The sequence below is a fragment of the Eptatretus burgeri genome, chromosome 16 (genome assembly GCF_056783735.1).
Source record: "Eptatretus burgeri isolate ZD-2024b chromosome 16, Ebu_testis_v1, whole genome shotgun sequence".
Taxonomy (NCBI): domain Eukaryota; kingdom Metazoa; phylum Chordata; class Myxini; order Myxiniformes; family Myxinidae; genus Eptatretus; species Eptatretus burgeri.
The window spans coordinates 18048351-18073560 of record NC_140976.1 but is presented as its reverse complement, the minus strand read 5'-3'; the positions used below and the strand labels follow the sequence as shown (position 1 = coordinate 18073560).

General features: G+C 44.7%; 1 protein-coding gene across 1 annotated transcript in view; it reads right to left on the bottom strand.

Moving 5' to 3' along the window:
- CFAP47 (cilia and flagella associated protein 47) overlaps positions 1-25210 on the bottom strand; it is a 181091-nt gene that overhangs the window by 52666 nt on the left and 103215 nt on the right. The window contains exons 8-9 of the mRNA XM_085860064.1: positions 12628-13300; positions 12452-12541 (exon numbers count right to left, since the gene is read on the bottom strand). The gene's annotated coding sequence lies outside the window, so the exon portion shown is untranslated. The remainder of the gene's footprint in view (positions 1-12451; positions 12542-12627; positions 13301-25210) is intronic.

The window sequence follows — 25210 nt, the reverse complement described above, 5'->3', positions numbered from 1 at the left end:
CTTTTGTCCCACAGTGAAGAAATGCAAACAAGGGCAGAACCTTATGGCAATCAGCATGGGAATGAAAGCAAAAAGGCGACATTACCAGTTTAATTTTTTTGGTGGGAGGAATATAAAGGTTTTTTCTGTGGATTTTTGTTGTTTACAGACAATATACAGTGAATGGGAGGAAATTGTAAACTTTTTTTGTTTACGGATGATGTATAGTGAGTGGTCAGTGTAACGGTGCATATTTTAATTGTTGCATGTTTATACAGAGTCCGACCTCTGCATCAGGCACCCTGGTTATTACAAATATTCAACAATGAATATTGCTGGAAAAGATGGATTTAAAGAAAGATTGCTTTGTCCTGGCAAGATTAACACAGATCCAAGGCCCTATGTTCGAAAGCCATCGACATACAGATGAGATTGCCAAAATCAATCCAAAACATTCAATGAAAAAAACCTTTTTAAAATTTCTGGGTTTTTTTTTTCGTGGCTCTGGTAGTGAAAAATACTGCCCACGGCATCGCCGAGAAAAAGGGTGGAGACACTTAGCAAGATGAGGCTTGCTTGGCCCCGCTCCCTTAGAACAGTCAGGGTTAGAGGCTCAGAGAGACGGAATTTAGGTTTTCTGAAAACTGATTTTATGCTTCACAGCAGCGTTTTGTCCACCCAGTGAGGCATGCATTCTTCATCATCTATTAAAAGCGTGCAACATGACTTATACTGTGCTGTTTTTAATCGCCGAGTCAAAAAATAAACCCAGACCAGATACAGAATTTTTGTCTCTCGCAGATTATGACTATCTCGTGAGTAATATTGTTGTGGGCCGGGGTTCGGTGGCGATAAACGACCACAAGGTGGAGCAGTAGAGCTGTCTCCCACCGAACACCAGGAATTTAGGTCGTGGCCCTCGGACAACTCCGAAAAGTCACGGGTCCCTTAGCGGATCGTGGATGCCAATATTTCGTTTGCGTGGCATAGGATTAATTGTCTCGATCTCCAATATACCTAAATAACCATGCGGTCTAGCTACCGGGGAAACCACATCCTCGGCCGACTTTGCCCGAACCGAGTCGTTGTTCCCAACTCAGATCCGGTGTTACCGAGTGGAAGTTACCAAAGCTGCGCCGGACCAAATGAACGATTTATGGCACCGACGGCCTCACTAATTCTGAATACGCACCATGCTGGGTCAATGGGAGAAAGCACAGAAAACGAGCTGGAACATTTAACATGGGGGGGTTATTTATAAACAATAATTGGGGAGGGAGCACACACAAGGGCAGAGTTATCCGAATTAAAGAAATGCAGGCAATGTACAGTGAGCGAAAAGCACTTCGCAGTTCCACTTAACAGACTGTCGCCACATGCACACACACGCACACCCAAAGAAATGGTGGCCACGGCCTTTATTTGGCCCTTCAGCCCAGGAGGGAAAGGCGAGCTGAGAGCAGGAGCCTATTCTTGCACCTGTCCGCCTCATGTGGTCTGGTCGAGCTTGTCCGGTGGTGGGACTCGAACCCGCCGCTACAACACAGCACCAAGCACCAGGGACCAGGAACGACGCAATGGACGCCAGCCAGCACAGGAACGGACCAGACGAGACGAGCACCCGCGGGTAGACGAGAATGCCAGCAGGCAAGACGAGGCTTCTTCACCTCTCTCGACGGCTCACCACCTACTCTTATCCTTCCCCTCCCCCGCGAGTCGAGGGAACGCTCTGGGGAACTCGCCTCCGGATTGGACGAGGGGCGAACATCCCATCTGGCTGGGCGGGGCCACCCCTGAGGTGGTCAGCCTCCTGATTGGATGAGGCGTCCCGGAGGGTGTGCCGAGGCGTCTTGAGGACCCGCCCCCCGAAGAGGCTCCGTAGTAGCTTCGGCACGCTGGCCTCCCATTGGCTGGGGCACGCGTGCGATGCTCGCCCTTCGCTCATTGGCTGGAGGAAACGTTCCATGCCTTTCCTCGGGGTCGAGCCTCGATCTGAGGTGATGGAGGCTCCGCCCACGCCTTCAGCCAAAAGCACGTGGGCAATGGCGACCGGGTTGAGTGAGGTACCGTGCCGTTGTTGTTGTTGTTGTTGTTGTTGTTGTTGTTGTTGTAGTAGATGTATAAAACCTGACTATAAAATAACTCACAGCGCACACACAAAATTCCCATTAGACATCGGGGATGGATTCTAACTATAAGCACATACTTATCGAAATAACTGAACTGTGGGGGCTGCTGTCTATCTGTGTGCAAATGGCTTCCAGATTCATAACAATACAAGTTCAATCAACGGATCAAAATGGGGGAAATGCAACCTTAACATGATGAAAATTTGAACTCACCCTGTGGTTCAGGATGTGCAACGTGGGAACAGCTACAAGAATATAACAAGCACTATTTATTTTCCACTTTGGTGAACAAGTCTCAGATCCACCCCTTAATGTTTGTCTTTGAGATGGAATTATAAACTCCATCTCTTAGAATTGCCAAGCAAAATTAGAATGTAAATAACAGTTTTATTTTATAACTTTTGACATATTTTGCATTTAAAATTACGATAGCTATAAACTGTTAAATAAAGAGCTCATTCTGATCACTCATTATTGATTTACTCAAGTTATTTAGTGGCTTTCAGAATGCAACCACAATCCACTTTATCAAAAATAGAAAGCTCTTTACCAATCCACTTCATCAAACATAGGAAGATTGTATATATTACCAGCAAATACCATCCGTCACTTCGCTAATGGGAATACTGAGAGAGGGAGAGGAGAGAGAAAGAGTGGGGAAAGAAAGAGAGAGGGGGGAGTAAGGAGAGAGGAGACAGTGAGAAGGGGTTAGGGGGAGAATGAGGAGGGAGTTGGAACAAGGAGAGAGCAAAGGGGGAGTGGGAGGAAGAGAGGCAGGGGGAAGCGAGAAGGGGGTGAGAAAGGGGAAGAGTCGGGGAAGACAGGAGGGACGGGAGAGATAGGAGGGGAGAATGAGGGTGGGTGGAGGAAGGGGAGGAGGAAAAAGAGGGGGAGAGAGTAAGAGAGAGGAGGGAAGGGGAGCGAGGAGGGGTGGGGGAACGATGAGAGGGGGAGGGGGAAGCGCAAAGTGGGAGTGAGGAATGGGGGGGGAGGAGGGGGAGGGGAGTTGGTGAACAGATATCACGTGACATATAACAAGGCCAAAAGCCAGCATTCCTAATTGGCCGAGCTGTGTCTTCCACCCATTGGCTCACTGCAAAGCTGGCCTGACTCCACACACAATTGGAACCTAACAAAATAAATAATATGTTCACACTTTTTGTGCTGCGGTAAGCCAAAGCTATCTGCTACGGTAAGTGGTGTGCAGTACATTCCCATTCGCAATCACCATGCCATTCCCGTCCGTTGAAGATGGATATATTTAATAAATATCGACTAAATAAAATTCATTGGATGTCTGTCTATCTGTCTGTTCGCGTTTTTTACAAGGACTGCTGGACCGACAACCTCCAAGTTTGGCACACAGCCCAAGTCTGATCCGATGATTGTCCTAATGGTATTTTCATCCATCAACTGAGCCTTAAAAGACCCCGAAGAACCATAACACCCTCCAGGACAATTCTCAGCCCTGCCAGCTCTCCTGCTTCTCCCACTTCTCAATACCCTCCCTCCACAATCCAGGCAATGCCGGGTAACCCTGCTCGTATCTAATAATTACATCTTGCCGATATAATCAACGAGCAGGGGTACCTGGAATTGCTGGGCAATGTCAGGTCCCTCCTCCTGCTCCATCCCTTCCCCTGCCTCCTCCTACCTCACCCCATGAAGGACGAATTAATCGATATGGCTGAAATAATGATGCTAAAGATGTTTATCCTCATCGCCATGTCATGAATCTGGGGTGTGTTCAGTTACCAAGTGGCTTGAGCACTAAAGCAAGCACTCCATCACAAACCGTTGATAAGAAACGACTGGCTTGGCAAGCGCGAGCTAGCTGCTTGGTAACAACACACCACTGGACATCTCAACAGCATACAGTACATACAAAACACTGACAAAAGGACATTTTTTAAAAATTAAAGTCTTTAAATATTAACCATGATTATTTTCGTTGGAAAGAAAATGTACCTTGTTCAGACCCATGCATCCACCCACAGACCCACACATCCACGCACAGACATGAACTCAGCTTTATATATTAGATTAGGTGACAGTGAGACACCTCGCACAAAACTGTCATGTTTGCATGTTATTCATATTCTTCTTCTTCCTTTTCTTCTCCTCCTTCTCCCTCTCATAGTAATCAGCAAATAAACTTTCTATCCGCTATCCTCTATCAAATCATTTTTCCATGAGTTATAGGATGTTATTTTTTTTTTTTTAAAGGCTTCAATTATTAGTGCATTCCTGCTGTTGCAGACATCGCTGCGTGATGACATCATGTGTAGGGATGTCTTTTTTCATACTTTACACGGAAGCAAACGTGGGATAGTTTTGCTTGTAAGAGTCATTTCAAATTCTGGAAAGCAAACATTGAGTTATAAGTAACTGCGTTTGACATCCCACAATGTTTTTTAAAAATGAAATATCACGATTTTCTTTCCTCTGCATAACATGAGAATTAACATACCTTCATTAGGTGGTTTATTAGACAGCTGCCATGATCGCTGCAGATGAAACATGTATTACCTTGTTTGAGTTGTAATCAAAATGTTACTTTTTTCCCCCTCAAAACGGTATCTCCATGTAATGATAGAAGATGCGTTGTTCAGTCTTCAAATGTATATGAGGGCTTTAGAACAATCTGAGCTATGTGGAGAGAAAAAGATGGTGGCGATTTCTGGACCGCTGTAGAGCTGGGCCTGTAGAATGGGCGGCGCTAATGACCTACAGCCAGGCAGACAATCAGAGACAGACCCACAGACACAAACTCAGCTTTATATATCAGAAGGGCTCGGAGAATATGTCAGAAATAGCATAATCACCATATATTCTGAGTTTGATTCGTGAGTGGACTATAAACTGCCATGCTGGTGCCTAACGATGAGTATGCCATCCTTTCGAAGAACATTACATCCATGAAGAATTTGCTGGTGGACGTGAAAGTGCCTCCGGTCTATCACAGTAAACTAGTGTGTGCCGGTACTCTGCCGAAATTACAAGTCCTTGCCCGAATCTGTAACACCTCGCAATGGAATGGTGACCACATGTCCGAGACAGTATGTTCTACTACCAATCAGCTTGTAGAGCACGCACCAAGTGGTGTAAGCACTCAAGCAAGCACTCCAACCAAGCCATTGATACGGAACGGTAGCTTCGCAAGCGATAGCAAGCTGATTGGTAATGGAACACACCCCCTGGGTTGGTTTTCAGCCAAAGAACACACCCCTGGATTGGTACTTGCTATGAGTATGCCTGGGAATTCCAAGACCTTGATCTAATATTTTAATCAGTCTAAAAATGGAGTGTGGAGAAAGCACAGGCATAGTGGGTCAAATGGCCTCCTTTTGTGTCCAAGTTCCTTGTATATAATTAATATCTATCACATGATCATGTCTTACGTTTACTCCACCAATTTGTTATGGAATACAATGGCAATGTTAAGTCAGGGGTTGTCATGACAAAGGCATTTTAAACGTTTAAGATTCTATCACATCTTCACGAGCTAACCCCCTTCCAGGACTTGGGTTTGGGGAGTAAAGCAAACATGGGACAGAGTTGGGAGGGGGAGTGTGAAGTTTTTTTTTTTGGTGAATAGTTGTCAGAATTGCATCTGTAAAGAGGGGGAGGGGAGGGTTGATGCAATCACCCTTTTGGTAATGTGCTGGTAAATAATAAGTGACAAATCTCAAAAGTAAAAGTCAAACTATAATTAATGCAGTTTCTATCTTGCAGAACCTTACGATGTCGAACGTGTAATCGTCATGCGTCATGCAAAGTGTAATTGTCACATTAATTTGATCTGAATGTTTGTACCCGCCACGCCTGCATGCCCGGCCCGCGCTAACACTGGGAGAGCATGCATCCGCAAATAACTGCCCATTACAATGCGAAAGTTGTTTGTAATTATTGTCAAACTATGCACCATGGTCATGAAGATTAAACATCATTTCATAGTTTTATCTGATTCTGCAGATCATATATCTGCTTGGCACAGAGAAGCTAAATATATATTATTGTTTGGCCTGCTTATGGCTGTACATATGTCTGATACAGCTGTACCTGTACGAATCACACACATAACATAGAAAGTTACCGATTGATTACTAAAGTGGTGGCGATCAGATCATGGCCGATGCTAAATAGAAATGCTGGGTAAAGAACAAAAACGCTACGTACACTCAGTTTATCACACTTTTCCGCAGCAGTCCATTATATTATCTTCCATTTGATTACAATTATCTCGAATTTTCGGGGGGATCGTGTTGACTTTTAATCGCTTCAATTGACTCATCCCAACCTCGGAACACAGACCGGTGTTGTATGAATTATCTTCAAAATGGGCACTGCAAATGATGCTTGAAGCAGTTGGACCACGGCACCTTCCTCTGTTCAGTTTTACCTTCGCTGTCCATATTTTCCTTTCAGCTGGATATTTTGGGAAAATGTGCATATTCACACCATCTTTGGTTGTATTGCTACAACCAGCAACAATACATCTAGATGGTATTCTCAGCACTTTTTTTCAGAGTTCAGAGCGTATGCATGCCGCATGTCTACGTAAATCCCACAGAAAAAGTATCCTCGAGATGACATGGCGGGTCAGGTGACATATGACTTTATCCTAATCACATCGAATACCAAAAATATTAAAATCTTCCTTTCAAGATATTTATTCAAGAAAAGAACAACGATGAAGTGTTAAGTGAAGCCGTACCTATTCGTGAAACTGAACATGATTTTCTGGTTCTGTGAAGCTTTAATATGAGAATTGATGTCCATGCACATCTGAAATGTAGTTTGTTTATAAAACCTGTATTTGCACACAATTCAGATTTGAAAACTCAGGCGCTAAACCAAAATTATGTACAACCTTCTATTTTTTTCACCGGTGTTTTGCATAAAAGGCCAGCAAAAAGACAGGTTGTGTTTAGAAAAAAAAAACAGCTTTTAAAAAGGTCCCACAGTTGACTGTGAATGTCAGAGCAGAAACTCTACCATGGAATGCAAGGAACTATGCATATAAATCCGAGATAGAATTGTGAAGAGGCATACAGTAGATCTGGGAAAGGGTGTAAAACAATTTCTCGTGTTGAAAGTTCCCAAGAGCACAGTGAGCTCCATCATTAGGAAATGGAAATAATATGGAACTACCCAGACTCTTCCTAGAGCTGGCCGTCCGACCAAGCTGAGCAACCGGACAAGAAGGACCTTGGTCAGGGAGGTGACCAAGAACGTCATGACCACTCTGAAAGAACTACAGAGTTCCTTGACTGAGATGGGAGAACTTGCCGGAAGGACAACAGTCTCTGCAGCACTTCACAAATTTAGGCTTTATTGGAGAGTGGCCATATGGAAGCCACTCCTAAGATAAAGGCACATGAGAGCACATCTGGAGTTTGCAAAAAGGCACATGAAAGATCGAGAGCATGAGGAAAAAGAAAAAAAATCCCCAAATACAGATGTGCAAAGCCGATATAGAGATACCCAAGAAGACTCGAAGCTGTAATTGCTGCCAAAAGGCACTTCTATAAAATAGTCTTAGCGGGCTGAATACTTATGCATTCCTTTCATCCACCGGAGACATAAGCATTCCGCCCAACATTCCAGAGACATTGCAAAACTCCTCAACGCAGTGTGACTTGAAGCAACTATAATTCTCGCTTTGCAAAACCACTTGCGAAGCAAAGTGACCACTTCACTCTCACCTTTCTTTCTCTCCTTTTCTTCATGGGTTTAAAAAAAAAATCCAATCAGCAAGACCCCCAGAACCATATCGACATCTCGCAAGCATTCATAAACATTCTTGTGACATCCCACATTTTCTCATCTTTTGAAGACATGAAACATCAAGGGTTTCCTTAGCATGCAATCCAACAGTATAAATGAAACTATTTTCTCGCCAAAATAATAACACCCCGTGGGCAAACAAATCACACGAGCCCCTTGTGGAACGTCTGCTTACTGTGTGTGATACATAAGTGATTACATGGACACAGTATAAACAACCGAGTTTCATGCTTATTAATCAATGACCAGACTAACCTGCACATCACCACATTTTACATGTCAGTAAACAGATTCATCATGAAACTTCAAAGGCTATAACCATGTGTTGTTATGCATCCATCATAGAATGTCAATCGACATTTGTAGACCCCGCTTATTCGCGGTTGATAAAATGTGACCTTCTTCTATATTCACGGCCCTGAGCTTCACAAATTCGCAGTTTTTGCGGGTGCAAAAAAATATCTTCCACGAGCCGCATGCATGACCTGCTTCTACATTCGCGGCACTGTGCTTCACGTTTTCACAGTTTTTTGTGAGTGCATAAAATTATTTTAGCCAATCTATAAGCGAGCTGCATGGCATGTCCCACCATTTGCACTATAAAGACACTCCACCATATATACCAGCTGCTGCATGAGACTTCATCCCCCACAAGTCACACAATTAAAATGCTTCACTGGATCTACCACCAGCTGCGTAAGACTGTATGACCTGCCAACATCCCCCACAAACAATGGCCAGAATACTTACCCCTTCCACAGCTACCCACAATTCCCACATGACGACTTATGTGCAGCATGTCTGGGTCTCGATCATTCTTCTCATCCTGCTGCTTTGACCTGTGGTTTGCCTCTTGCTCTGCTCAATGATCAAACATGGCTCCCAATCAAACATGGCTCCAAGACCAGTGCCAGAGATGCATTGTCTGCCAAGACGCAGGATAAAATGATGAGCCTGAGCAACAAATTGGAGCTACTGGACTGGCTTTCGAGAAAAGAGTGTGGCCTCTGTGGGCAGACTGTAAGGAATAAATGAATCCACGTTAACTACATATGGAAGAACGAGAAGACGATCCAAGAAAGTGTTGCAGCAAGCACTGGTAACGAGCACCAAAGTGGTCACCGAGGTCTGGGATGTCCACATACAAAGAATGGAGAAGGCTCTTAATGGATGGATTGAGAACAACTTGCTGAAGAATATGCCTTAAAGTGGACCTCTCATTCACGCAAAGGCAATACGTATGTGCGGGTATCTGGCTAACTCTAGCCCGAGTGACGTGGGTGGCACTAGCATGAGTGATGTGAGTATGAGTGATGCAGATAGAGCAACCCCACTCAATTTCAAGCAAACAGGGGATGGTTTGACAGCTTCAAGAAGCGCTATGGTCTCCACAACATCAAACTATAAGGAAAGCATGCCTCCGTGGACCAGGAGGCAGCCGAAACATTTCATGCTCTTCTCACGCAGCTCATTGAGGAGAAGGGATACCTGCCAGAGCAGGTGTTTAATGCTGACGAGACCGGCCTGTTTTTGAAAAAGATGCCAACATGAACTTTTTATCTCTGAGCGCGAGGGGACAGCATCGGTGTTCAAGGCCATAAAGGACCGGGTATCTCTTGCCCTCTGTGCAAACGCAAAAGGGGACTGTGTGATGAAGCCCATGATGCTGTACCATTACCTGAACCTGCATGCTTTCAAGGAGAAGAAGAAGTACACGCTGGCCATGAATTGGGGGGCCAACAGGAAGGTGTGGGTAACGGCAGCAATTTTAATGGACTGGCTCCATAACTGCTTCATCCCTCAGGTGGAGAGGTACCTGACAGAAAAAACAAACCTTGCGTTAAAAGTTCTGCTGCTCATTGATAATGCTCCTGGCCATCCTGGGGACCTGAAGGTGGCTCACCCAAACATCAAGGTGATCTTCCTGCTGCCCAAAACCAATTCTCTGATCCATTTTCAAAACATAAAATACCCGCCGCACCTTTCACCACATTTTGATTGTGATGGATTCTGACTCAGAGCTCACCGTCAGGCAGTGTTGGAAAGAGTTCAATATAACCCACTGCAATGGCACCATCAAAGCATCACTGGGTGAGGTGAGAGCCTCCACCATCAACGCCTGCTGGCAAAACTTGTGGCCACAGGCAGTGAATCATCTTACAGGCTTTCCCAACAACATGGAGGAGAGGCATGGAATTGCCGAGTTGACATGCAGCAGGTGGGAGGGGAAGACTTTGACGACATGGAACCTAAGGAGTTGGATGATCTTATCGCCTCGCATGCCGATGAGCTCACCAAGGATGCCATTACCAGGGTTTCCAAGGAGAAGGTGGGCAGTGATGAGGAGAAAGAGGTGTCGAGGTCCAACCTTATGGTCAAGTTCCTTGGTGAGATGCTGCGGGACATGTGGGCAATTGTCGACAGGTTACAAGATGCCTATCCAGTCATGGAGCGTTACCTCAACTTCAAGAGGGGGTTGGATGACATGATGCTCCCATACAAGGATCGACATCAAAACCTGCAATCTGCCAGGCAGTTCTTGATCCCGCATTTTTTTCACCCTGGTCCCTCCACCTCATGAGCGTCAGCAGCCTCTCCTGCCTATCCTGCCTCCCCCTCAGTGCATAACTCATCAGCGACCTCACCTGTATTGGCTTCAGCGACCTCACCTGTATTGGCTTCAGCGACCTCACCGACATTCCTTTTGGTACATGACTCATCAGCACCCTCACCTGCGTTGTCTTCAGAGGAGTTTACCGAGTTCAATGGATTTTAATTCATCATCATTTGAAAAGGTGGGTGTGTTTGTGTAAATAAAAATTTGAAACGGTACCTGCTGATGTTTTTTTAAATAATTTTTACTTTTACAGCACAGTTGGTTTTTAATAAACTGTAATCACATTCCTTCAATAAACATTGGAAACATTACTTGGTGTTGTTATTTTTTTATTTGTAAGATTTTTTTTTAATGAAACTGTAATGTTGTGCATTCGCGGTCGAAAATTTTTTTCTAACTTTTAAAATTTCCCCTCATGAATCAGGAAAGGACGGGAACCTATCTCCTGCTTTTCATTGAAAAAATGCTGTGACATTCGCTGTGTTGCAATTCGTGGCTTCACTATTCACAACATTTTTTATGAATCATGAACCACTGGAAACCTATCCCCTTTTTTCCCATTGAAATAATGTTCCGACATTCGCAGAGTCAACATTCGAGGCTTCGCCATTCTCAGCATTTTTCATGAATCATGAACCGCCGGGAACCTACCCCAATTTTTCCCATTGAAACAATGCCCCGACATTCGAGGGTTTGACATTCAGGGCATTTTACAGGAACGTACAGTATTCCCTATAAATGTCGGGGTCCGGCAGCATACATATAATGAAGCAGAATGCCTCTGGATGAGAGAGAGAGAGAGAGAGAGAGAGAGAGAGAGAGAGAGAGAGAGAGAGAGAGAGAGAGAGAGAGAGAGAGAGAGAGAGAGAGAGAGAGAGAGAGAGAGAGAGAGAGAGAGAGAGAGAGAGAGAGAGAGAGAGAGAGAGAGAGAGAGAGAGAGAGAGAGAGAGAGAGAGAGAGAGAGAGAGAGAGAGAGAGAGACAGACAGACAGACAGACAGACAGACAGACAGACAGAGAGACAGACAGAGAGACAGACAGACAGACAGACAGAGAGAGAGAGAGAGAGAGACAGAGAATCTTACAAAAGATATTAACCCCTAAGAGGAAGTGTGCCAAGGTTACTATCAGTGTTGGACACATGCTTGCTGCTTTCCAGACAGCATCAACGAGACAAAATCAGCTTAAGATGCAGAACATACAGGGCAACATGTACACAGTTCGACACCGTGTCAAGTGCAGGAGTCAAGGAAACACAGCAAAGCAGGATGCCTCATTTGCACAACACAAACACACCGTCAGTGACATAATCATTTATGCACAATTGGATTGACTGATCAACAGAAAGATTGATCAGTTGGGGAAAAGCCACAAGCGAAACCGATTCACCAATCCCGAGAGAGATATCTCTGAGATAACAAACACCAAAAGGCAAGGGTGCACACTCAGCATTTTAAGCATCGGTATTGGAACACATGTTTATGTTTTCCAGCATCATCAGCAAAACAAAATCAGAGGTCTCCACCGGGCAGTAGCTTGGACTAGCACCCTAAAAGGGTATGTGTAATGGTCACATACATTTAATTTGCACAAGTATATATCCACACCCCGATGGGAGAGACGTGATATATATTCCCAACTGAAAGAAGGAATAGGTAAATAGTACAGTGACACCTTGAGAACTGGTTGACCTCTGTGGCTCGTAATGAAATACAGGTAAAATTGACCGAATGCAAAGTTTCATTCCCACTTGATTGTCTTTCATTCCCAGTGAAGTTTCCTTTTACCTGCCAATAATCACACACAGTACCTAGCTCACACATAAATGGATTCCAGAATTGCAGCCACAACCTTCGAGGTAAAGGAATCGATGGAATTCAGCATTTAAATGATATATATCTTGGCATGTTTCTCGTGAAGCTTGAGGAAAACCATACCTCGAGTCACTTTGTCGTCGCCATCTGATGGATTTCAAGGACATACGACTGATCTTCGTTGTGGGGCACACGCTTCGAACGAGATGATGCCTACCAAAGACAAGAACATAAGATTTTGGGAAAACACACCTCGATCAAGAAGTAGGTGGTTTGCAAGTCAAAACGATGCTGCACACCGCAAAATAAGCCGGAACAGAAAGTTCAACGATGCATTTGCCTTCACGTTTGATTTCATAAATGCCTCAAAATAAATGATTGCTTCATCACAGCGGGAATTCATCTTCGAGATGACACACATGGTGGCGGGAAGGTGGGACTGCAGCCAAAAAAAAGCATTGCCTCAAACCAAAAGTGGTTCAAACAAATCAGTGAGGACATGAAGTTTGAAAGAGAGAAACCATGCCACCTAAATATGCCAAAATAACACGAAATCACCAAAGGCATTCACACTGGATTCATATGACATCTTGGAATATGCAGGGATGGGAAAACAGTGTCCAAGTGATATCCATCACACTGTAACAGTGCTGAAAATGGGCGGGCACAGCAATCCATAACCGTTTTTAATGAGTAGGGAAAAATTCCAAACTGTAAATAATGTTTTACCACTCCCAGCATCTGATACAGCATTTGCCCGAGCCGCACAGATGACTCCATTACACGCTACAGATTAATGTGCATTTCCGGAAAGGCGGTTAAGTGGGTCGATCGAGCTGGCCAGAATGTACGCTGACCGTCAAATGTCCCTCGCTTGCGTGGAGATACACTGAACCCATAGTGAGTCGATTTCTGAGCCGCTACAGATAAGGTTGAAGGCCCGGGCACCACGCAGCGCAGATTGGATTTCACCTGCAACAAATAAATACATGTAAAAGTTTCATGAAAAACCATATTAGACCAGAAATCAGAACTGCACAATGCATTTTGTTTCCTTACTGTAAGTAGGTTTGCTGGCGAGGAGGGAAGATGAGTTTGGGAAAAGCCATAATAATTCTCGTCGTTGCTATTGCTTAGCAATATGTGGAAAAATTGTATAACTAGAGCGAAGTTGATGGCTCGCAATCGCAAATCCCCACGTTTCCCACCGAAAGCAAAGTTGATCGATGGCAAAAAGTTGCACCAGGAATGATCCAATATCAATTTTGAGTAAAATATTTTTTTCCTGTTTTGACTCCTTGTGACTCTCAGTGTCCAGCCACTAGGGCATGAACCGGGGGTCAAATCCCCCAAAAATTGCTATATATTTCATGTACCCCCCCCCCCATTATTGATTGCATATATGGTACTGCACAAAGCTTCATTAAAAAAACGTTTGAAATTTTTTAGAATTCGACTTTTTAAACCCACCCTCGGGGCAGGCCCATAATAATACTGCTCTTGCACCTTCATGCCACGTGCTGATCATACCGCCCAAGTTTGGTGAATTTCTGCACAACTGTTTAGGAGTAGATAGCATGACGGATGGATAGACAGACAAAATATACAGACCCGATTACAATATCCCCCTTCCTTTTTTTCAAAAAGAATGGGAATAGTAAATGAGAAAATAACTCTATCCTTGCATTTTCAGGCCCGTCACCCTTGAGGGTCAAGATCAGTCTGAGGAGTTGCTCATGTAACAGTATTTTGGAAGCATTGCTCTACAGGAAAAAATACAATCGAATTGCGACCTTAATTTTGGGTCAAAACTATTTTGAGTATATCGCTTCGGGAGGAGGTCCAAAAGAATCTCAGAAATATCTCTGTTGCAAAACAACACTGAAAGATGTACATTGCATGACAGCGATTGACCTTTGGGAAAGGTAAAAACGTCTGGATTGTGCTTTGTGGAATGAAAAACATTTTAAGAAATGAAAGAAAATCTGGTACAGTGGAAAAGGAGCATGTTGAACATAAATTTTGAAAGACCAAAAACACAGATGAGAGACATGGAGATATGACCATCTGTAGGAAATGGCGTGCTGCTGGCACTCAGACAAGGAATGGGATAACCCAAAAACAAATGGAGATTGGGTTCTCAAAGCTGACAGCTTATCAAGATTCGTGGAGCAAAAAATATTGAGAACCACTCATGGCTGAAAAAGAGCAACATGCTTGGATTCACCACCACGGAACCTTAACTGGTGTGCAAAGAAGAGCGAACCGTTGTAGAGTTTGATGGGGTTGGAGGTCATTGACAACTGATTGTACACCTTTGAGATTGAAAGGCACCACTTTAAGCAGAAGTAAAGGAGAACGGCAGATGTTTTCAGAACCTCTCCTTGTGATTGAGGTCATAATGGCAACATTCTATAGAAAAGGAAGTTTTGGGTCTCTTCGAGGGTGAAGGAAAAGACATTAGGCAGCCGATTGGAGCAGAATTCGAGGATGCTGAATTTAGTGGCATCAGGATAAGCACGTGCACCTGCACGAATGATTACCTGGATTATGTGGGATTGAAAACATTTATAAAGTCCAGCTTTTATCAGTCCTATCTGTCAGTATTGGCTAATAGAGGTTGAAACACCTATGTTAAAAACAAATACCGCTTTGGAAAAGAGGGGTGGGGGAGAGAAATATGAGAAAAGACTATTTTTTTTTCTTGTATTTTACCAAAATTACAGTGAAAACCAAAATATTGCAACCCAGATATGCAGAAAAGAGAAAGGCTGAAGGAATAAGCAAAAAGCAGAGGAATCCAGTAGCTTTGCACGATTTGTTTTTAAATATACAATGTCGAGGCTCGTATGAGAGCTAACGCACAGAACGTACAACAAGGGGAGCAGGAGACAAGAGGAGTGTGAGAGGGAAGGAAAAAACAGTGGGGAACAGAGACATGAGGAGATCTGTGGAAGGGAGAGGGATGGGGTGGGGTACACAGGGTAAACAAGATGGACACTACAGAGACTTTCAGGTCCTTACACGACAAGGACTTTCAGGAAAGAAAGAGATCCTTGAAGTATTTCCACATTAGTGTGCATTTTGCATTGAAATGCTCACACAAAAGCGCAGTTGTAATAATTTAGAGCTTCTCTCATGCAATTGACATGGTTGATTGATATTTTTCATTGGTTGAAATGAATCATTATAAACAAAGATAATATGGTCAGGAAAATTACTTTAATTTATAGTTCAATTGCTACTTGAAATAAAATAAACGCTTTGGGTTTTTAGACCTTTTTGTCATCGTGACCACTTAAAGGCGAGTAAAACTGCACTTCAAATAATAATTACAATTATTCTTGTGATTACTGTTGAAGAAATGATAAATCATTGGGTGAAAAGTCGTGTACTCTATTTACATCTAAGGTAAATGGCTACACAATATAGAGTAGAAAGGAGTGGAAATAATAAAACTACAGAACAAGATAAGTTGCACAAACTCCGCCACGCAGACGACTCCATGCAAACTAAACTGGATGGACCACAATGTACAAGCTGTACAAACCGTCACCAAGGAATTGCTTGAAAAAAACACAGCATCAGCATTGAAAGGCACCTGTACATTTCACGAATGTGGGGTAAACAGGGAATAATAATAATAAATAAATAAATAAATAAAAGAAGAAAAGGGTGAAGATGGAGGATAGGAGAGGAAATTAAAGAGAGCAGAATTGTGAAGGAGGGCAGACAAATAAAAAGAGATTTGGATGTGACAATGGGAAGGAGAGGAAAAGTAGGGTTTTAAATTCCGTCATCAAAATCCCAAGTCACAAGCCCAGAGAAAGGCCCAAAGGGAGTCTGAGAAAGCCCAAGGAAGATTGTAAAAGAGCCGAGAAAGGATCAAGGGAGATCTTGAGTAAGTCTCATGGAGCCAAAGTCAGACCAAATCAATTTCCAAGGCGAATGATGGACTAGCCTTGAAGGTGAGATCACGTGGACAGATGTTGGGCACGTCAGGAGAAGTGCGTGTTTCCTGCTCGGCCTGGCAGTGGAGTAGAACGTGACCCGCGGCTCATGGATGCTCTGCCCTTCCCTTCAATTTGAAGACCTGCTCGCTGCCGTCACACTTGTTGTACAGTTTAAGCCAACCCTGTAGGCAAACCGAGGAAAGGTTGGAATGGCATAACCGAGAAAAATAGAAAACCGTGAAAATGTTTTCTTCGAACTGATGGTAATATGCTGTTATAAGATGATACCAATTTGTGTGCGAGTTAATTTTCATTCAAAACAAGTGCCTGGGGAAACCTCTGCTCCCTCAGCTGGCCATGGATACCATGCAATAGAGATGTCAGTTTAAACACCTTTTCTTTTGAATCGCTCCTTCCAAAAGACTTATTCCAACATCAAAAACCGTTAGATTCCTGCCCAACATTGATCTACTCCACAGAACAACTTTATCAGAAAAAGGCATTGGCATCTCCCGAGCAAAGTAGAGAAGGTAATCCTTGTGTTATGCATGATATCAGGCATGTGTCGAAACGAGGCCTTCTCACAATGGAATATTCATTTTTGAATAACTTTCTGACTTTTAACACCTTGTGTGCATCGAAGAGCATGTGTGGAATGAAGATGTGAAAATAATCTGTCAAGAATGCAGCGAGACATTGAAAAGATGGAAATGGCATTTTTCAAATCGCTGTTTCGACACACAGCTCAAGTGTTAAGTGCAGGCCAACGACGTCGGAGGAGACGTCACCAAGTCAGATCTGTTCCGATAAACCTCTGGTGGTAAAATTCAAACATTAATAGCCAGGGGACGTGATATTCAGCTAACTTTATAACTCATGTATCAATATTCGCGTGGAATGTTGCAAAGATCACATTCTTCTTGAGCTTCTTCTCGAAGTACCAGACAACCATGTGTACTCAATGAAGTGTGGGTTATCTTTGATGGCTATACACGTACTGTGGCGATTCCTTCAAAGAGTGGCTTGAAAAGGAGAGTGTAGCGTGCTGTGCTCCCGGCTTTCGCAAGGAGAGATTCAGGCCCACAAAATGCACTCCCGTTCAGGCAGGCCATCAGGTTCCAATCCTGCTCTGTGGGATTGTGCTGCATCGAACACACGCCCGGCACCGCGCCAGCTTTCAGTGCCAAGATCGATAGTTAAACAATGCCTCATGGACGTGCCAATAACTCTGTGATCGGATTGTTTGCACACAACCATTACCAAACGTGGCAGGTATAATCAGGCTCAAGAACTCCAGTCACTACAGAAAATGTGTGTGTGCAGCCAAGCCAACACAGAAATCTTAGCTGCTTTCATGTTTATTAAACAATTACATTCATATTTGCTTCAGGTCAGAGCCCAGTGGCACACTCCTTGGTTATGGAGTTTCTTGGCTTGAGATGAAGGTATACATTCGAAGAGTGTTATTGAGGGGTAGCCATTTGACCACATCCACTGGTGGGGAAGGTCAAACTGACGGCTCAACGTCGGCTGGAAAGGCACTCTCATTGGCCTTCATTGGTTATTTTTACATCATTTTTCTTCGTGTACCGAAGGTTCCACAGCCCATGCAGAGCAGATGGAATGACGTCTAAATGTCTGAAGATTATCCGTGAAATATGTGAACTCTATTGCAGGAGAGACATGGAGAGTATGAAGAATGAAGTTAGTGGAAAGTAAAATTGGGTACGATAAAAGGATTAGATATCATATATATATATATATATATATATATATATATATATATATATATATATATATATATATATATATATATATATATATATATATTGTTGCGGTCTTCGCGCCCGCCGGCGTGCGACCGGCCACGTAACTCGAATCGCGGCACGTCGCCCACCGGACGGACAATCCAGTCGTGACCCTCTCGGACTAACGCCGGGAACCAGTGACGGGTGGACCTTTCGGTCTCACCGCGATCGAGCCAATCAGCCCCCGCGTGGGATAGGGTTGCTCGCCAAATTCGAACTACCTAAGTACCCACGCGGAGGGTAGACCGGGCGATCGCACCTCGCCGCAGGTCGACTTCGGACACGGGCCACTTAAGCGACCCGTTCCGTACTATCAGAATAACCGAGCGGTGTTATCGTCGACCTCGACGGTTCGATTAATTATCGGGCGTACTCAGCCCACTACCAACCCTTTACGTGAAGCAAGATGGGGATTCAATGGAGGAAAAGACGAAGCGAAGCGGGAAACAGTTCAACAATAAAGCACATTTATTCTCGGCACACGGGAAGCACACAAATACAATTCCACCAAATGCACACAAAAAAGAAAACACAATTCCATTTACACAAAAAGCAAACATAAAAGTGAAAACACAGTGCAGAGCTAATACCGACTACCGAGCACACGGCAACACTTATACAATTCTACTTCACAGACGGCGCCGACAACACATACCCAAAACCAAGGAAAAGAAATCCCCCAAGAATGGGGTAGGCCTGAGGCCGAGACCGGGTCGGGCCTACCCGTCTGGTGATGAGACGCGGAGCGGCGATGGCCCCGCAACCCGCGGGCCTCGTGGACAGTGCCTGGCAGGGGGTGGGAACGGGGCCCCCTTGGTCGCACTATCTCAGCGCGGGGGGGAAACAGGAGGGGGTTGCTGATGCTCGGGGTATAGAGGATCTTTACTATCCCTGGTGTGCGTCTCCACCTCGGCCAGGTCGCGCTGCCGGCCTCCCAGGGGTGCAGCTCCCTGCACGACGCGAGCACCCCTCGTCCGCCCTCGCCGCCTCTCCACAGCTCGTCCCCTCCGTTCCGACTTCAACGCACACGACGAGCAGCTCCACCGCCCGCGAAGTCTTGACTCTCTGTTCCGACTCCTTCGCCTCGTTCCGACCTTTACTACTCCTTTGACTGACGAACACCGTCCTTTTATCCCCCCGTAACTTCGCCTTTGACCCCCTCCCTTTGACCTTTCACCTCGCTCCCCATTGGCCCGAGAAAAAGTGGGCGTGAAGGCTTTTTGATCCACAAATTTGCATATATCGATCGCCCTGGGGGCGGGGCCAATTCGCCCCTCGCTCACCGATTGGACGGCAAAAAGTGGGCGTGTGTCGTTTTGGATCCGTTTTTGAAGCACAAAATCCGTGATTTTGTACACGCTGTTCAACGTGCGCCCTACACGAGTCCAGCATCGGTGCCCATGAGTGGCGCGAGATGACGGTGATGCGATGGTGGCGAGTTGTGACGGTAAAGGTCGTGGCGGTTGTGGTGAAGCGGCGTTGTGGTTGGTGGTTGTTGTTGTGGTTGTGATGGTGGCGATTGGTCCAAAATAAAGATAGTAAAAGAAAACGGCTATCCTGAAGAGTCGCAGCACGTATAAATGACATGTATTCCCACTAGACAACGGGTTTGGGCCTAACTACACATGCACTTACCGAGATACCTCACCTAAGGGACCTGAATGGTGGTTTGCGAATCTGGTAACCACAACAATATATATATATATATATATATATATATATATATATATATATATATATATATATATATATATATATATATATATATATATATATATATATATACCGTATTCAGCTGGGCCTCGCGGGCACACCTCTGCCAGAGCCGTACGGCTTATAATGCTGCAGGAGGCTTTGAGATTGCATTTATCGCACACACACACACATGTATGTTTGTGATATATATATATATATATATATATATATATATATATATATATATATATATATATATATATATATATATATATATATATATATATATATATATATATATATATACCATGGTGTGGTTCTACCATGGTGTGGATGGGTGGAGAAATGGTGTCGGGATAATCCTGAAGGAAGATCATGTCAAGAGGGTATTGGAGGTGAGGAGGGTGTCTGACCGAGTGATGAGTGTGAAGTTGGAAATTGAAGGGGTGATGATGAATGTCATCAGTGCATATGCCCCACATATGGGGTGTGAGATGGAGTATAAAGAAGATTTCTGGAGTGAGTTAGATGAAGTGGTGGAGAGTGTATCCAAGGATGAAAGAGTGGTGATTGGAGCAGATTTCAATGGACATGTTGGGGAAGGGAATAAAGAGGATGAGGAGGTGATGGGGAGGTACGGTCTCAACAAGAGAAATGTGGAAGGGCAAATGGTGGTAGAGTTTGCAAAAAGAATGGAAATGGCAGTGGTAAACACGTATTTCAAGAAGAAGGAGGAACACAGGGTGACATACAAGAGTGGAGGAAAGTGCACACAGGTAGATTACATCTTAAGCAGGAGATGCAACCTGAAAGAGATTAGTGACTGTAAGGTTGTGGCAGGGGAGAGTGTAGCTCGACAGCATCGATTGGTGGTCTGTAGGATGACTTTAGAGGTGAGGTTGAGGAAGAGAGTGAGGGCTGAACCAAGGACCAGATGGTGGAAGCTGAAGGAGGAAGACTGTTGCGTGAAATTTAGGGAGGAGGTGAGACAGGCGTTGGATGGTGGTAAAGATGGGTGGGATGATTGGGCAACGACAGCAGAAGTTGTGAGGGAGATAGCTAGGAAGGTACTTGGTGTGACATCTGGACAGAGGAAGGAAGATAAGGAGACTTGGTGGTGGAATGAGGAAGTACAGGAAAGTATAAGGAAGAAGGGGTTGGCGAAAAAGAAGTGGGATAGTCAGAGAGATGAAGAAAGTCGGCAGGAGTACAAGGAGTGGCGTCGAAAAGCAAAAAGAGAGGTGGCAAAGGCCAAGGAAAAGGCATATGACGAGCTGTATGAGAAGTTGGATACAAAAGAAGGGGAAAAGGATTTATACCGATTGGCAAGACAGAGGGACCGAGCTGGGAAGGATGTGCTGCAGGTTCGGGTGATAAAGGACGCAAATGGGAATGTGCTGACGAGCGAGGAGAGTGTGTTGAGAAGGTGGATGGAGTACTTTGAGGAGCTGATGAATGAAGAAAATGAGAGAGAGAGAAGGTTGGAAGAGGTGGAGATAGTGAATCTGGAAGTGGGGTGGATCAGTAAGGATGAAGTGAGGACTGCTATGAAGAAGATGAAAAGTGGAAAGGCGGTTGGCCCAGATGGTATACCAGTGGAGGCATGGAAGTGCTTAGGAGAGATGGCAGTGGGGTTGTTAACCAGATTGTTTAATAAAGTCTTGGAAAGTGAGAGGATGCCGGAGGAGTGGAGATTAAGTGTACTGATTCCGATTTTCAAGAATAAGGGTGATGTGCAGAGCTGTGGAAATTACAGAGGGATAAAGTTGTTAAGCCACACCATGAAGTTGTGGGAAAGAGTAGTGGAAGCTCGGTTGAGAGGAGAGGTGACGATCTGTGAGCAGCAATATGGGTTTATGCCAGGAAAGAGCACCACTGATGCGATGTTTGCTTTGAGAATGTTGATGGAGAAGTATAGGGAAGGCCAGAAAGAGTTACATTGTGTGTTTGTGGATTTAGAGAAAGCTTATGATAGGGTGCCAAGAGAGGAGTTGTGGTATTGTATGAGGAAGTCGGGAGTGTTGGAGAAGTATGTGAGGATCGTGCAGGATATGTATGAGGACAGTGTGACAGCGGTGAGGTGTGCGGTAGGAATGACGGACCGGTTTAAGGTTAAAGTGGGATTGCACCAAGGATCGACTCTGAGCCCTTTCCTGTTTGCAATGGTGATGGACAGGTTGACGGACGAGATCAGACTGGAGTCTCCATGGACCATGATGTTCGCAGATGACATCATGATCTGTAGGGAGAGTAGGGAGCAGGCTGAATCGAGCCTTGAGAGGTGGAGGTACGCACTGGAGAGAAGGGGAATGTTAGTCAGTAGGAGTAAGACGGAGTACATGTGCGTAAATGAGAGGGAGGGTGGTGGTATGGTGCAGTTGCAAGGAGTTGAGGTGGGGAAGGTGGATTGGTTTAAATACTTGGGATCAACTGTCCAAAGTAACGGAGAGTGTGGGAGAGAAGTGAAAAAGAGAGTGCAGGCAGGATGGAGTGGGTGGAGAAGAGTTGCAGGAGTGATTTGTGACAGAAGGGTAGCTGCAAGAGTGAAGGGGAAAGTATACAAGACGGTAGTGAGACCAGCTATGTTGTATGGTTTGGAGGCGGTGGCACTAACAAAAGACAGGAAGCAGAGCTGGAGGTGGCAGAGTTAAAGATGCTGCGATTCTCGTTGGGAGTGACGAGGATGGATAGGATAAGAAATGAGTGTATTAGAGGGACAGCGCAGGTAGGACGGTTTGGAGACAAAGTGAGAGAGGCGAGATTGAGATGGTTTGGACATGTGCACAGGAGGGAAACGGAGTATATCGGGAGAAGGATGTTGAAGATGGAGCCGCCAGGCAGGAGGAGAAGAGGAAGGCCAAAGAAGAGGTTCATGGATGCGGTGAGGGCGGACATGCGGGTGGTTGGAGTGTCAATGGAAGATGTGGAGGATAGAGCAAAATGGAGACAGTTGGTCCGCTGTGGCGACCCCTAACGGGAGCAAGCCGAAAGAGGAAGAAGAAGAAGATATATATATATATATATATATATATATATATATATATATATATATATATATAATTCAGATTCTGATGTACCATACTCTGTACAGTACAGAGCATTGGTGCTGCCAAAGTAGTTTATTGACAAGGGTTATACTGGGTGGTTTGTCATTGCCTTCGCAGATGCAATAGTTTGAAAAGAAATTTTGTACTTTGGTCATGGTGTCGGCGATAGTTCACCTACCCTTCGTGAAGGACACCGCGGGATCTCCAATGTCAAGCAACTAATGCTCACAATATGAGATGTCCAGTGTATTTTACATCCCAGGGATGGCCTTATCTTGCCTGCGAAATAACAGGGTGATAATGGAGGGCTGCGTCGAGATTCGAACCTAGGCTCAACAGCTCAGAGGCACGTGTGCATACCTCTACGCTTTCCTGCTGGCCTCGTCTCAAGTTCCATTAAAGGTCCAGTACAATGGAGTTTTATGATTGGTTTACTTAATACATCTGGTTTGTCTAAACATTTATTTATCGCTCTTTTCTTGGACTAGTACGGGCCCGTAGGTGCGTAAACGACGACTGGATTGGGGCATTATTTCAATTAGATTGGACCAACCTTATCATAAATGGCCATAACTTGGGAAACATACTCAGGTCCCCAGCGACAATTGTGACGTCATATCAAACGAAGAAGAATTGTGTTGCCTCATCTCTCTCGCCCCCCTCGCTCCCCCCCTAGTCTCGCCCTTCCTTTCTCCCCCTCCTCTCGCCCCTCTCTCTCGCCCCCACTCTCATCCTCCCCTCTCCCGTCCCCCTCTCTCGCAGATATTGGTAGACAGATAAATAGCCGTAACTTGGGAACCGCTCGTCCGATTAATATCAAACCTCGAAAAGGCACATCCGCGGGTCCCCAGCAATATTCCTGGCAAGATTCAATCAGATCGGACCGTCAATTGTGCAAAATAATAATAATAATAATAAATAAATGCATAAACATTAATTGGGACGTCATTCGTGACGTCATAGCACCGTGTCTTGTCATTGGTCGACAGATAAATGGCCGTAACTTGGGAATTGCTTATCCGATTAATATCAAACCATGAAAAGGCATATACACGGGTCCCCAGCAATATTCCTGGCAAGTTTCAATCAGATCGGACCGTTAATCGTGCAAAAATAAAAAATAAAAAAATAAACAGTAATTGTGACGTCATTCGTGATGTCATAGCACCGTGTCTTGTCATTGGTCGACAGATAAATGGCCGTAACTTGGGAACCGCTCGTCCGATTAATATCAAACCATGAAAAGGCATATACGCGGGGCCCCGGCAATATTCCTAGCAAGTTTCAATCCGATCGGACCGGTGATCGTCCGGTTATTAATAATTTGGGAAAAAATTAGCATGATAAGGTGAGAAGGTGGAACGACACCTTCAGCTGCCATATATACACCTTTTCAACACTGAAAAAGCAATAAAATGGCCGTAACTTGGGAACCGCTCGTCCGATCGGTATCAAACATCGAAAAGGCACATCCGCGGGTCCCCGGCAATATTCCTGGCAAGTTTCAATGAGATCGGACCGGCGGTCGTCGAGAAACGGCGGTCGCAGACAGACAGACAGACAGACACACACAGAGATTGCTGGAATTATAGATGGATAAAAACTTTGAAAAGAAAATTCTCGTATCATTTATTTCTCGTATAAAATCCGTCGCTGGTACTGCGGACAACATGTTATCCTTTCACGTCATCTCGGGAACACTCTTACATCTGGAAATGTATCGTGGTGGAACTGTCCATCACTCTGTAACAGTGATTTCGGCTTCGACTGCAGAAAGAAGAAATGAAATGTTGAATTCGTTCGTGAACTATTTAGTTCTTACCATGAAATATATTAACGAATGCCATGAATGGTGCATGTGAACGATTTACGACATTGCTTTTACAGCTCTGATAAGCCCCCCTACCCACCCCCACAACCCAGTTGCAGTTCCGATCTCTCATCCCACCCTCATTCCCCCTCACTCCCTCCCCCCTTCCTTCGCTACCAACCAGGCAATGGAAGTTGATAGCGCATAATAATTTTACAACCACGTGTGTGTGTCAAGGCGCACACCTTGACTAAGCGCACATACCACCCTCCGTCCTCTCCATTTTTCATTTTGCTTTCCGTGATCAGCGTGACCAGAAGTGTTAGTGGCTATGTCAACAGAGGTATTCATACATCGGCATGACTAGTAATGTTACTAGCATTCATACATCGTTTTTAATGAATAAAGTTGAGAATTTGTCAAGTTGTTTGGCAAGTTTTTTCCCCTCCACATTCGACTCCTCTCTCACAACCGACGCACTCCTCCCTAAGCCTCTCTCTTCACTCCCCCTTCTCTCCCTCTCTCAACCACTCCTGCTTGTTTCCCTCCCCTTACTTTTGTCATTTTTT